Raw genomic sequence first — 14,541 nt, 5'->3', positions numbered from 1 at the left:
TCTTTGACATCAAAGTGAAGGCTTTCGCCTCCAGGAAAGCTACTGAGAAAATACTAAAAGAGCTAATTTCTTTATTTCTCATAAACTGTAAATGGAACTGGGGTCTGAACAGATTGTCCTGTACTTCTGCTCTTTTCTATAGCCTGTAGGGAACACATTATCTGGTTGCCATGGAAATTATTACACAGGGACACTCAAAGTCAATCTTAAATGAATCATTGTTTATTTGTCAGCGCGCTGGAGATGTTCCAACCAACTCAATGCACCATAGTACACATGTCAATCATGAGCTCTCCCTGGGTAGACTCAGTAGTTGTCTTATATACGGCTATACACAGACAAGTTATATTTGCATGATTTAGCATAATTAATTAATCATTACCGTTTTGTTTCATTCATGTGACCGACCAATACTGTTTCATAACATGTGACAGACCAACACCTCACGAGGCTTCTACCCTCTAAGCTGAGACCTTGAAACGGAGATATCTTTTGTTTGTTCGCAAAACAAGGTCTGGGCGTGCTGCCAAATTGCAGCTACTGAGAGAAGGATTTGTTCAGTCAACCACTTGCACGAAGACATAAATTGGTTTATAGAACAGCACATGAATAGAACACAGAAATGAGTTATAAGAAAAGCACAACTATTAAAATTCCCATTACATTCCATCCTCTTATCACTATGTGTGATAATAATCATAACATTTTAATGTAAGCATTTAGATTTTATCTTCTATATAAAAATATTCTATACTCTATTAAAGTAAGGGAAATCAACAGAAAAAAAACCTGACACATTCATCATTTCAAACCCTTCATTCTGGGTTGTACAATCCAGTAAGTATGGTAATACTATAATCATAATAAAGGTTATACTTTATTAATGGGAGTGAGTATAAAAAAATACACACATACACAACGGATCTATAGATTCAGAGGTGAATAAATCTCTCAATGTTAACCATTGTTTCCATATTTCTTACCACAGTCGGGTTGTATTGACCTACGTTTTCACTAACTGTCCCTGGGACATCAACCTAGTCAAAATATATAACCCTGTTGTTTAACAATTCTGCTAAGACTTGGTGCTGACTCATCAGCTCAGTGTTCCACATAATGTAAACAGGTTAAGGGTTTAGATGACCTTAACCTCAACTTGTTAACAGAAATCAACCTTCAATCATTACTTATCGTCTGTAACTACAGGGGGCAATGGGGGCTCATCCAGAGTTGACATCTAACTGTTTCACCATCTTCTGGAGGAGTAGAAAACAAGTTAGCTGCTGAAATCATATCAGCCAGAGAGGCACATCGCCTTACAGCATGTAAATAACATTTCACAGGGAGTAGAAAGTGAACACATGTTATAATAGTTTCACACCAACCTTGCTAAGAATGAGATTGCTGCAAGGTTAGCCCAAGCTACAATCTTGTGTCTCTCCTTTTTTTAGGGGACAGCTCTGTCTCTAGAAGCCTTGCCTTTCCATATCATAATTATAACTATTGATAAATTATCCAACCCAGATTTAGAATGACAGTTCTTAGTGCTTCACGTGGGTTCTATCATTTTAATGTAAGACCTTCGCTTTTCTCATCACTTGTGGTAATGACAGATTAAAATACCAATGCCTTCTTAGTCTAAATTTACTATAATTTTTGCAGTGTGCAGACCTTCACAATCAACCTGATACCTCAAATAAACAATTTCGGATAAGCTTAAATAAATTACGGGCACGGTTGACCACACCCCTTCACGGCAATCATTCTTCCATTCCTGGCGTTTCATGTTCTTCTTCAGGTAGTGTTTCAGTTTGTCCTTTTAATGGCACATGTTCAAAGTGGATGGCCCTTCATAATGTATTTTACCTTTACAGTCATTATGTCTTTGTCCATTTTCCTACCAGTAAACCAGCAGCATGAGAGAAGCTTGGACTGGATCTCTCTCCATGCTCACTTGTGTGTGACTAGGGTGGGTCATCTAGGTAATTATATGTCTATGTTGGCCTGGTATGGAGCCCAATCAGAGGCAGCTGTTTATCGTTGTCTCTGATTGCGGATCATATTTAGGCAGCCATTTCCCCTTTGTGCTTTGTGGGATCTTGACTATGTATAGTTGCCTGTGAGCACTATGTTAGCGTCACGTTTTGTTTTGCTATTTATTGTTTTGTTTTGCTGAGAGTTTCACCTAGTAATAAAAAGATGTGGAACCCAGATCACGCTGCGCTTTGGTCCAATCATTATGACGAATGTGACATCACTCCACATGGACCCAATGTCGCACTCCTGAGAGAAAAAGCATGAGAGAAAAGGCAGTTGATAGCTTCAACTGTTGTGTACTTCTTGCTGGCTAGGACTCAGGTCTCACAGTAGAAGTGGTGAAGAACCATACTGAACGCCATTTTCACCATTTATAGCCGGTTAGAGGGGGTGTTGAGGTTATCACTATTCATCGGCCGAATTATCTTCCATGCATCTATATACCATCTTTGCCATTACCTCGAGAGAGGACAGACCAGAACAACAGTTTAGTTTAAAACAACAACACACCATTGAAACCCCCCCAAATTGGCTTATACTCCCTTATCATCTTGGCGATCTCACTGCAGAGTTATAGGTCAGGGAGTCAGAGGGCTAATCCTTAGGGAGAAAACCCAACCATCCAGTAGACCCAATCTGGTGAGATTTGTTATTGAAGCAGGACAAAAACAAAGAAAAGAAAACAACAGCAATACAAAGAAAACACAACAACAACAGTAATACACATATATCACTTGAAGTGGGGAAAACTTCCATTAATTTGGAGTAACTGTCATCCATTACTATCATCTATTTTTTCCTTTTGCAGGCAGACGTGAAGAAATCAATTTGCATATTTACCAAAGGGCCCCAGGGGACTGGTAATTTCCCCTTTGGACTCACATCGTGATTCATGCATCTGAAAAAACAACAACACTGCCTTAAATAAAAAATAAACGAATTAGAATAAATCAAATTACATGATCTCTTGATAACTCCATAAGGAAATAATTGTATCGCATAAGGTAATAATTGTATCGCATAAGGTAATGTAAAATAGACTAGAGACAGCTCTCACTCTCTGTCCTTCTCGTGGTCCAAATCACACATAGGACTATTGATAAATAATAAGCTTCTTCTTAATTATTTGTTTTTACATATCCCATATAAAAACAATTATGTCTATTGTCTTCCTATTAAGGTTGATCAGGCCTCACGAGGAAGTCAGAACAGAGGTCAGAGATCAGTCAGCCCTATTAAGTGAGTGTTTGTTTCCTGTACCTCAGACATTATTTAAAGATATTTCAAACATTTTAAACATTTTGTGTATCAGGTTTACATTGGGTTTTTCAGTACATTTTTTCTAATCAAGAGAATTTACATGCGTGCAAATAAAAAATCTGAGAATAGAAACTTTAATTTGTGTACAGCATCATTTCTAACCCGTGAAAAACCCATTGAAACAAAATAAAAAGACCCCACACATCTAAATCGAACAGAGTATTAACCACTAACAAATATTCATTAACAGGTGGGTTGTGTGTGGGTGCTGGCATGTGTGTGGCAAAAAACAATTTGGGAGGTCCCTTAACAGCTGGATCCGGGTACAATTAACTGCTCTCCCAAGGCCTTGCTTCAGGAAGCATTTCAAAGGGAGAGATACAGAATCATTGATAAATATGAAATAAAAACTTGGCAGCGGACATTCCATCAGTCCTGTAAGAAAGAAAATAAACATGTACTTAGTTTTCACTATGCTACATTTTCCAATTTCCAATGTAATGAAACAGCAGGGAGCAGGTCTCGAACCCTCGACCTTCTAGCCCGAGGTCCGGCGCGCTATCGACTGTGCCGCAAAAGCATGCTCGAGCGGCAGAGTCGATTTCCGCGCTTATAAACCCAGGGTCGTTACACTACTCCCTCCTTTCAAAGAGCGCGTCCTCGCGCTAGCTTGCGACTCTACGTCTTACAGGAACGCGCTCACCGGCCAAGCACACGCACTGTCGTGGATGCAAGGTCCGATCACTTCCGACACCAATGTAATGAAACTCTTAATATTAGGACTTAGGACTAATTAGGACTAATTAGGACTTAATCAGTCCTAAAAATGTGTAATCTTTAATCGAATTTACTGCATCTTAGGCAGGAATTCTTAAACACACAGATCACTCTCAAACCACATTTTGCTTTTCCCATTATTGCAAGGTTTAAAACAAAACAAATATGATAACTTTCTCCATATTGGAAGGCATTGTTTTCATTTTAGTATACCTTCAAAAAGTTACTCTATATTTTTATTATCAATCTCTGTTGGATATTCACTTTCTGCTTCAATATTTATTAAATGTTATTTAAGATTCTATTATTTTATATAATAAAATATATAATATATTTTATTATTTTAAGATTCATATGTAATGCTTTGGAGGGATCTATATGTATTTACTGGGTTGGCACTGTCCTAGTACCCAGTAGATATCACTCTCCATCACATTTGTGTAATGGGTCACAAACTCCTCCTCTAGACTAGTGTTCTATTCATACAGGGGTTTAAATATTTACACTAGTTCTATTTGACAACATATTCGGAAATAGTTCTCTCTTCTTTCATATCTTCATACATAATAACGTTATACATTAAACTCCACTGATGAGACACGTTGTCCTCATATAATCTAAAGTCATGTTATCCTCAGAGACATGTTAACCTCATTACCAATGAGACGTTATCCTCGACATTAACGAGACATGTTATCCTCTTTACTAATGAGACATGTTATCTTCTGAGACATGTTACATATCTGATTTCTGAGACATGTTATCCTCTACCTGTAGATCCAAAGGTGGTGTTGGATAGACCCCTAGATAACGTTACTAATCAGCCCACGCAGAACTGGAAAGCTCAGCTCAAAGAACTGGAAAGCTCAGCTCACACAGAACTTGTTGTAGCATTCATTCACCTCTTTCATACGTAAGCTAGTCTCCTGACAGCTCTCATTCACTCAATACTTAATAGCTCAATTGCAATCCTCTTATTATCCACATTTCAATCTCCTTATCCAAATTCCAATCGTAACAGTAATAATTTCAATCTATTTGTTATTCAAATTTCAATCAGCCAAATTGCAATCAACTTAATATGTTATATCTCACAACTTTCACATCCACATTCACTTAGTACTACTCCCAAACATACTCGGCAATCTCCTCATTACCCAAGTGTGTCGTCAATAATTCTCTATGTCGTTACTTGCTATGCACATAAATAACACCCCGTACTCAAAAATAGCTTGTGTTATTTTTTTGTGGCTGCAGACCACATTGACATTTCTTATAAATGCCTACAGACAGCTGTCGGCGTGCATTCCATGGTACCGTTACGCACTCGCTCTAGTCTTCTCATAGGACTAGTGAATGGCATTCTCTCTATATGACTATGGGTATGTTTTTTTGCGTTACTCACTTTGATTTTCTTTTTTATAATTTTTTTACATTTTTTTTTACAGATTGATTTAAGATTACTTACTGAAATCAGTTGCCATCCCTCAACTGTTCGTGGATGATTTGTCTTCTCCTGGGCAACTCACAATAAGGGTCTGGTCTGGGCAGGTCCTCGTACTCTTTTGGTCAGACAGGAATTTCCCTCACGCGTCATAAAATGCGCCACCGGTTTTCTTCGCAGACCCCCACTGTAAAGCTCCGCAGGCAGAACCAATCATGTTGTTCGTTGACGCCAAATTGTTGTGGAAATTCTTACACAAGAACATTCAAAGTCAATCTTAAATGAATCATTGTTTATTTGTCAGCGTGCTGGAGATGTTCCAACCAACTCAATGCATCATAGTACACATGTCAATCAGGAGCTCTCCCTGGGCAGACCCAGCAGTTGTCTATATATGGCTATACATAGACAAGTTATATTTGCATGATTTAGCATAATTTATTAATCGTTGCTGTTTTGTTTTATTCATGTGACCAACCAATACTGTTTCATAACATGTGACAGACCAACACCTCACAAGGCTTCTCCTCTTTAAGCTGAGTACTTGACACAGAGATATTGTTTGTTTGTTCTCAAAACAAGGTCTGGGTGTACTGCCAAATTGCAGCTACTGATAAGAGAAGGATTTGTTTAGTCAACCACTTGCATGAGCGCAGAAATAGGTTTATAGAACAGCACAAACATCAGAATCCCCATTACATGCTCTATACTTGGCATGTAGGTTTCTCACTTATGGGTAGCACAAATTGCGATATGGCGGAGGGGAATGGGCAGGGTATATTTGGTATTTGGTATTAATTAGGATCCCCATTAGCCACTGCAAAAGGATCAGCTACTCTTCCTGGGGTCCACATGAAACATGACATAATACAGAACAGTATTAGTCAAGGACTGAAATAAATATATTTAAAACGTCACACGTAGTCTACATATCAGTACGTATACACAATATCTAGGTCTAGTATATAGTACAATGCAAATTACAATACAATATATATAAAATGGTTGTGTCTCTTCACAGTCCCCTTTGTGCAGTAAGGTGTTCTTGTATCTGTTTTTTCTAGCTTGAGTTACCTGGGGTGGCAAAGAGTTCCATGTAGTCATGGCTCTATTTAGTATTGTGCATTTCCCAGCCTCTGTTCTGGACCTGGGGATTGTGAAGAGACCTCTGGTTGCATGTCTTGTGTTGTACCGATGAGTGTCTGAACTGTGTGCCAACTGCTTGAACAGACAGTTTGGTACCTTTAATACATTAATACCTCGCACCAATAGTAATGCAGTCAATCTCTCCTCAACTTTGAGCCAGGAGAGACTGACATGCAGGTATATGCAAATTAAATACTGTTGTATTTACTATAGTTTTAAAAAGTGTATTGTTTTTGCGGACTGTAGTGTTTATACTACAACATTCTATAGTAAGTACTACACATAATCGAGGGATACTAGTGTGTAGTATATTATTCTACAGTATTCTACAGAATTCTATATTACTATACGTACCATAGTATTCTATAGTAAACTGTAGTATTTTTTTATGTGGATACAGTCACGTTTGACATTTTAGTCATTTAGCAGATGCTCTTATCCAGAGAGGAGTACAGTTAGTGCATTCCTCTTAAGATACTTTTTGAAGAGGTAGGGTTTCAGATGTTAACTTAAGTGTTCTTTAAGAGGGGCGAGGCCAGACTGGCCCATTGATTTAATCCGCACCTGGGATTTTCAATGCTCAATGTAACTCATTCATCATGACAGATCATTTAGTCTGCTTTAAAATGACATCGCTACGAAGCAAGTCAGCCCACGCTAAGTCAATAAAAAATTCCCAAATGTACTATAGCCCCTCTCCCTCTTTGAATGTGTCCCAATTGGCACCCTATTCCCTATAGAGTACACTACTGTTAACAAGAACCCTATGCGAATAGGGCTGCCTTCTGGGACACATCCTCCGTCATTCAATTTCATTTGGTCAGAGCGAAGGCTCATAGCATGATTTTATCAGGCAGGATGAGAGATACACAAAGACATTGTGAATGATTAAACGAACACCACAAAAGGCCCAGGACAGGGTAGGCAGGGCTGCTGCTGTGTGTGCCAAATATCAGCAGATAAATAAAGAGAGGATTAACTTCTCCTGGGTGAGGGCGAACTGGATGGATAGAGGGATGAGGAGAGAGTGGGGTTATTCAGTGGTCAGTGTGGTTGATGGGGGGCCACTAACTGGAGGGATATAGGGGACTGGGGCAGGACTGGGCTGGGCTGGTCAAAGAGGGGAAGAGAGAAAATAACAGCTGTGGAGGGAGGATGAAAAGGATGGAATAGATTCAGAAAGAAGTAAAGTGAGTCCTGGCTTATGGTGGCAGAAGTCTGGCAAACACCTCTCTGCTCTCAGTTATTGTGTCCAGCAGCGAGACACATTCTAGATATAAGGCTTTGGTTTGAAGCTTGACCTCCAAACCACGAGAGAAAGGGGAGGATAAAAAGGACATGAAATTGATTAAATCTTAGATAAAAGGGTTCTATGGCTTGCTTCATATATGGCACTCCTAAAAGATGCTATCAATAACCACAATGAACCTTTTTTTCTAAGAGTATAGGGAAATGTGTACTATAACATATGGGGCATATAAGATACATCTGGTGGGAGAGGTGATTAATAGGGTGCATGAGCAATGCATTCATACTAACACCTAACATGCTCTGGTGTATTTGTATTTATTAGTTCCTGCCAAGGCAGCAGTTACTCTTCCGGGGGTCCAGCAACATAAGACAGTTACATACATGTTAAAATATTACGTAACATTACATTTTATAACACCTTACCCAACACATTCAGTGTGTTCCCTCAGGCCACCACTCCACCACCAAATATTTACAATACAACATCCATGTGCATGTGTGTGTAGATTGTGTCTTATCAGGTGCATGTGTGTCTGTGCCTGTGTGTGTCTCTCTACAGTCCCCGCTGTTCCATAAGAGGTATTTTTATCTGTGATGTATATCCAAATCTACTGCTTGCATCAGTTACCTGATGTAGAATGGAGTTCCATGTAGCCATAGCTCTATGTAGTACTGTGTGCCTCCCGTAGTCTGTTCTTGACTTAGGGATTGTGAAGAGATCTTTGGTGGCATGTCTTGTGGGGTATGCATGGGTGTCCGAGCTGTGTGCCAGTAGTTTAAACAGAGACCTCGGTGCATTCAGCATATAAACACTTCTTACAAAAACAAGTAGTGATGAAGTCAATCTCTCCTCAACTTTGAGCTATGAGAGATTTACATGCATATTTTTTATGTTAGCTATTTGTGTACATTTAAGGGCCAGCCGTGCTGCCCTGTTCTGAACCAATTGTAACATTCAGAGGTTCCTCTTTGTGGCTCCAGACCACACGACAGTAGTCCAGGTGTGACAACACTAGAGCCTGTAGGACATGTCTTGTCGATCGTTTTGTTAAAAAGGCAGAGGAGTGCTTTATTATGGACAGACTTCTCCCCATCTTAGCTACTGTTGTATCAACATGTTTTGACCATGACAGTTTACAATCCAGGGTTACTCAAAGCAGTTTAGTCACTTCAGTTTGCTCAATTTTCACATTATTTATTAAAATATTTAGTTGAGGTTTATGGTTTAGTGAATGATTTGTCACAAATACAATGATTTTAGTTTTTGAAATATTTAGGACCAACTTATTCCTTGCCACCCATTCTGAAACTAACTGCAGTTCTTTGTTAAGTGTTGCAGTGATTTCAGTCGCTGTAGTAGCTTACGTGTATAGTATTGAGTCATCCACATACATAGCCACACTTCTTTTCTCAAGGCCAGTGGCATGCCATTAATAAAGATTGAAAAAGTAAGGGGCCTGGACAGCTAACCTGGGGAATTCCTGATTGTACCTAGATTATGTTGGGGAGGCTTCCATTAAATAACACCATCTGTGTTGTGTTAGACAACTAACTCTTTATCCACAATATAGCAGGGGTGTAAAGCCATAACATATACATTTGTCCATCAGCAGACAGACTGTGATCGATAATTTGTTGTCAATTTGTTTACAGTAAAATAGTAATTGGTAATTTAGCAGACACTCTTATCCAGAGTGACTTACAATCAGTGCATTCAACTAAGGTAGTTAAAAAACAAAATATCACAGTTATAGCAAGTACAAGGTTTCTGTAACCGTTACAGTTGTTGCTATTCGGGCCAGCTACTTGCAAATGTAGTTTTGTATTTGGAATATAAAGTACATGTATTTTAATTAATGGTTATGAACAGTCAAAATCATGTTTCTCACAAAATGTGATGATATTTTAAAGAAACAAGATCAAAGTATGATGACCAAAGTATGAAAAATGACTGTTGCTTCTAAGTTGCTGGTCCCTCCCCCATGTCCAACACCTGGATTCATTATTAAGGGTACAAGGTGAAATCACGTTAACTCTCATGTTAATACACCAATGGTAACCTGATATGCTCTTACCTAATTTATATAGGTATCGCCTTGTAACCAACATGGTTTATATAGCTATATAGCTACTCTACTGGTGTCACAATTTGACTGTAGGGTGTCAGCAAATATAATGAAAAGTTTGCCCTATTCATCTATGGCAAAGGTACTTACAGTGGGGAGAACAAGTATTTGATACACTGCCAATTTTGCAGGTTTTCCTACTTACAAAGCATGTAGAGGTCTGTAATTTTTATCATAGGTACACTTCAACAGTGAGAGATGAAATCTAAAACAAAAATCCAGAAAATCACATTGTATGATTTTTAAGTAATTAATTTGCATTTTATTGCATGACATAAGTATTTGATACATCAGAAAAGCAGAACTTAATGTTTGGTACAGAAACCTTTGTTTGCAATTACAGAGATCATACGTTTCCTGTAGTTCTTGACCAGGTTTGCACACATTGCAGCAGGGATTTTGGCCCACTCCTCCATACAGACCTTCTCCAGATCCTTCCGGTTTCTGGGCTGTCGCTGGGCAATACGGACTTTCAGCTCCCTCCAAAGATTTTCTATTGGGTTCAGGTCTGGAGACTGGCTAGGCCACTTGGGGACCTTGAGATGCTTCTTACGGAGCCACTCCTTAGTTGCCCTGGCTGTGTGTTTCGGGTCGTTGTCATGCTGGAAGACCCAGCCACGACCCATATTCAATGCTCTTACTGAGGGAAGGACGTTGTTGGCCAAGATCTCGCGATACATGGCCACATCCATCCTCCCCTGAACACGGTGCAGTCGTCCTGTCCCCTTTGCAGAAAAGCATCCCAAAAGAATGATGTTTCCACCTCCATGCTTCACGGTTGGGATGGTGTTCTTGGGGTTGTACTCATCCTTCTTCTTCCTCCAAACACGGCGAGTGGAGTTTAGACCAAAAAGCTCTATTTTTGTCTCATCAGACCACATGACCTTCTCCCATTCCTCCTCTGGATCATCCAGATGGTCATTGGCAAACTTCAGACGGGCCTGGACATGCGCTGGCTTGAGCAGGGGGACCTTGCGTGCGCTGTAGGATTTTAATCCATGACAGCGTAGTGTGTTACTAATGGTTTTCTTTGAGACTGTGTTCCCAGCTCTCTTCAGGTCATTGACCAGGTCCTGCCGTGTAGCTGGGCTGATCCCTCACCTTCCTCATGATCATTGATGCCCCACGAGGTGAGATCTTGCATGGAGCCCCAGACCGAGGGTGATTGACCTTCATCTTGAACTTCTTCCATTTTCTAATAATTGCGCCAACAGTTGTTGCCTTCTCACCAAGCTGCTTGCCTATTGTCCTGTAGCCCATCCCAGCCTTGTGCAGGTCTACAATTTTATCCCCGATGTCTTTACACAGCTCTCTGGTCTTGGCCATTGTGGAGAGGTTGGAGTCTGTTTGATTGAGTGTGTGGACAGGTGTCTTTTATACAGGTAACGAGTTCAAACAGGTGCAGTTAATACAGGTAATGAGTGGAGAACAGGAGGGCTTCTTAAAGAAAAACTAACAGGTCTGTGAGAGCCGGAATTCTTACTGGTTGGTAGGTGATCAAATACTTATGTCATGCAATAAAATGCAAATTAATTACTTAAAAATCATACAATGTGATTTTCTGGATTTTTGTTTTAGATTCCGTCTCTCACAGTTGAAGTGTACCTATGATAAAAATTACAGACCTCTACATCCTTTGTAATTAGGAAAACCTGCAAAATCGGCAGTGTATCAAATACTTCTTCTCCCCACTGTATATGTTTCCTCTTTCATCTGTGTCTGGTGTTAGCTAGTTACTGGCTAGCTAGGTCTTCAGCCAGCATGGAACAAAAGAGGGTGAAGGATCTCCACATCTGGCTTCTTCACTTGCGGAACCATCTGAGACCAGCCACCCAGACAGCTGATGAAACTGTGGGTTTGCACAACCGAAGAATTTCTGTACAAACTGTCAAAAACTGTCTCGGGGAAGCTCATCTGGGTGCTCGTCATCGTTCACCAGGGTCTTGACCTGACTGCAGTTTGGTGTCATAACTGACGTCAGTGGGCAAATGCGCACCTTCTATGGCCACAGGCATGCTGGAGAAGTGTGCTCTTCACAGATTAATCCCATGTACCGGGCAAATGGCAGACAATGTGTATGGAGTCGTGTGGGTTTGATGATGGCAATGTTGTGAACAGAGTGCCCCATGGTGGCAGAGAGGCTTTGGTATTGACAGGCATAAACTACGGACAACCAACCCAATTGCATTTTATCAATGGTACTTTGAATGCACAGAGATACTGTGACGAGATCCTGAGGCCCATTGTTGTGCCAGTCATCAGCCGCCATCAACTCATGTTACAGCATGATAATGCACAGCCCCATGTCGCAAGAATCTGTACACAATTACTGGAAGCTGAAAATGTCCCAGTTCTTTCATGGTCTGCATACTCACCAGACATGTCACCCATTGAGCATGTCTGGGAAACTCGTGATCGACGTGTATGACAACGTGTTTCAAATCCCGCTAATATCCAGCAACTTCACATAGCCAGTGAAGAGGAGTGGGACAACATTCCACAGGCCACACTCAACAGCCTGATCAACTCTATGCGAAGGAGATGTGTAGCGCTGCATGAGGCAAATGGTGGTCACACCAGATACTGACTGGTTTTCTGATCCACGCCCTTGTAAAGGTACCTGTGAACAAACAGATGCATATCTGTATTCCCAGGCATGTGAAATCCATAGATTAGGGCCTAATTTATTTATTTTAATTGACTGATGTCCTTATATGAACTGTAACTCAGTAAAGTCTTTTAAATTGTTGCGTGTTGTATTTATATTTTTGTTCAGTGTATCATAAAAATAAAAAAAATGACGCAATTTCAATGTTGTTTGAGTTGCTTTGAGTATCACCAAGTTTTCTTGATATGATTTTACTGCAACACTGCATCCACGTTGCTTGACATAGGCATTTCAAAGACCTGTCAGTCAAGGCGAGCTGATGAATATAAGCTCCACACCTACTCAGCCTTTCTTTTCAAACTACCTGGTAGTTAGCCGTGACAGAAAAAGTTTGAAAACACCTTTCAGAATGATGGTTCAGGACCTTTAAGGTCTTTTTCTTTTTTAACTGTTTGTACGTGTTACAATTTCTAATCAAATTTAGTTCAGCTTAAATAATAAACAATTCAAACAATAAATAATCAATTAAACTTATGTTAATAAAAAACAACTATTGACAAAAAATGTAAATGATTTTGTTCAAATAACATGTAACAATCATCAGTCTGTCAATTTGTTAGTCAGTCATGGTTGGTCTGCTGGAGTGGTTGACGGTGTGTGTGCTGGATGAAGTTGGCTGTTGTGGTTGGTTGGTGCTGTGTTGGTTCTGGTGTTGAGGCTGCTACCAGGAAAACCTGGGTTGGTGTTGGGGCCGGGTTGGAGATCGTGCTGGTACCAGGGCTGGAAAACCAGCGGTTGGTGCTGGGTCTGGTGCTGGAGGCGTGGTTGGTGGCGTGGGGCGTGGAAGAGTAGCGATGCGGGGGTGAGGCTGAACGCTGAAGACCGGGTCTGGGATTTGTCATGGTCTTGTACAGGTTGCTGTGCTTGAGTCCCCCAAACAAAGGTGAACATCATGCAATCAATTTTCTTGTTGGTCACTGTCTGGGGGAAACACCCTGCCTAGGTACAGGAGAATGGGGAGAACGATTGCCTTCAGGATCAGGATCTTACCCGTCATTGTGAGGGACCAAGCGCTCCATTTGCAGATCTTCTGTTGGATGTGGCGGATGGTCTCCTCCCAACTGACGGAGCTACCTCCATCCCTCTGGAAAGTGACCCCAAGCAGCTTGATGGCCTCTGTTTTGACAGGGAAAGAGGGGGTGAGAGTCTCATGCCAGTCTTGTGACAGGTATAGTTGTCAACAGGGTCTTACCCCTGTTGACAAGGGCGCCAGTGGCTGCACAGTAGTCGTTCACCACTTTTGTTCCAGTGGCGATGGAGCGACTATCTGTGCCAACAATGGTGATGTCATCCATGTACGCCGGCACTTTAAACCTCTCCCCCTGGGCCCCTGGTATCTGGTAGCCAGCGATTCCTGGTGTTGACATGATCTTCGAGAGGAAAGGCTCTAGGTAGATGACGTACAGCAGGGGCTAAGGGGCAGCTTTGACGTATGCCGGATCTGATGGGGAATGGGTCTGTGAGGGTGTTGTTTACCAGAACTGTAATGTTCTGGTAGCATAGTTCCGTCCACTGGATGAGGTATTGGGGGAAGTTCATATTGGTTAGCACTCTCTGCAGGAAGCCATGGCTAACCCTGTCAAAAGCTTTCTCCTTGTCTAGGCTGAGAAGGCTCAAAGGGAACCTCCTCTCCTGGGAGTGCAGGATGAGATCTCTCACCAGGAGCAGATTATCACTGATGGACCTAACTGGGATGCTGCAGGTCTGGTCTGGGGCTATTACTGAAAGGAGGTGTGTCTAGAATAATTTTGGACGTGATTTTGTAGTTGACTGAGAGGAGGTTAATGGGGCACCAGTTCCGAAGATCCTTAAGGTCCCCTTTCTTTTTTTCA

The 14,541-nt window shown here is 40.9% G+C and overlaps 1 long non-coding RNA gene across 1 annotated transcript; it reads right to left on the bottom strand.

Moving 5' to 3' along the window:
- Positions 1–200: 200 nt before the first annotated feature.
- On the bottom strand, positions 201–5,793 carry LOC139571224 (uncharacterized). Its single transcript, XR_011674257.1, has 2 exons — positions 5,543–5,793; positions 201–2,935 (listed from the first exon to the last, which is right to left on the bottom strand). It is a non-coding gene; the product is annotated as an uncharacterized lncRNA (long non-coding RNA).
- Positions 5,794–14,541: the final 8,748 nt, after the last annotated feature.

The sequence above is a fragment of the Salvelinus alpinus genome, chromosome 3 (genome assembly GCF_045679555.1).
Source record: "Salvelinus alpinus chromosome 3, SLU_Salpinus.1, whole genome shotgun sequence".
Classification (NCBI taxonomy): domain Eukaryota; kingdom Metazoa; phylum Chordata; class Actinopteri; order Salmoniformes; family Salmonidae; genus Salvelinus; species Salvelinus alpinus.
This window is presented reverse-complemented; position numbering and strand designations above follow the sequence as displayed.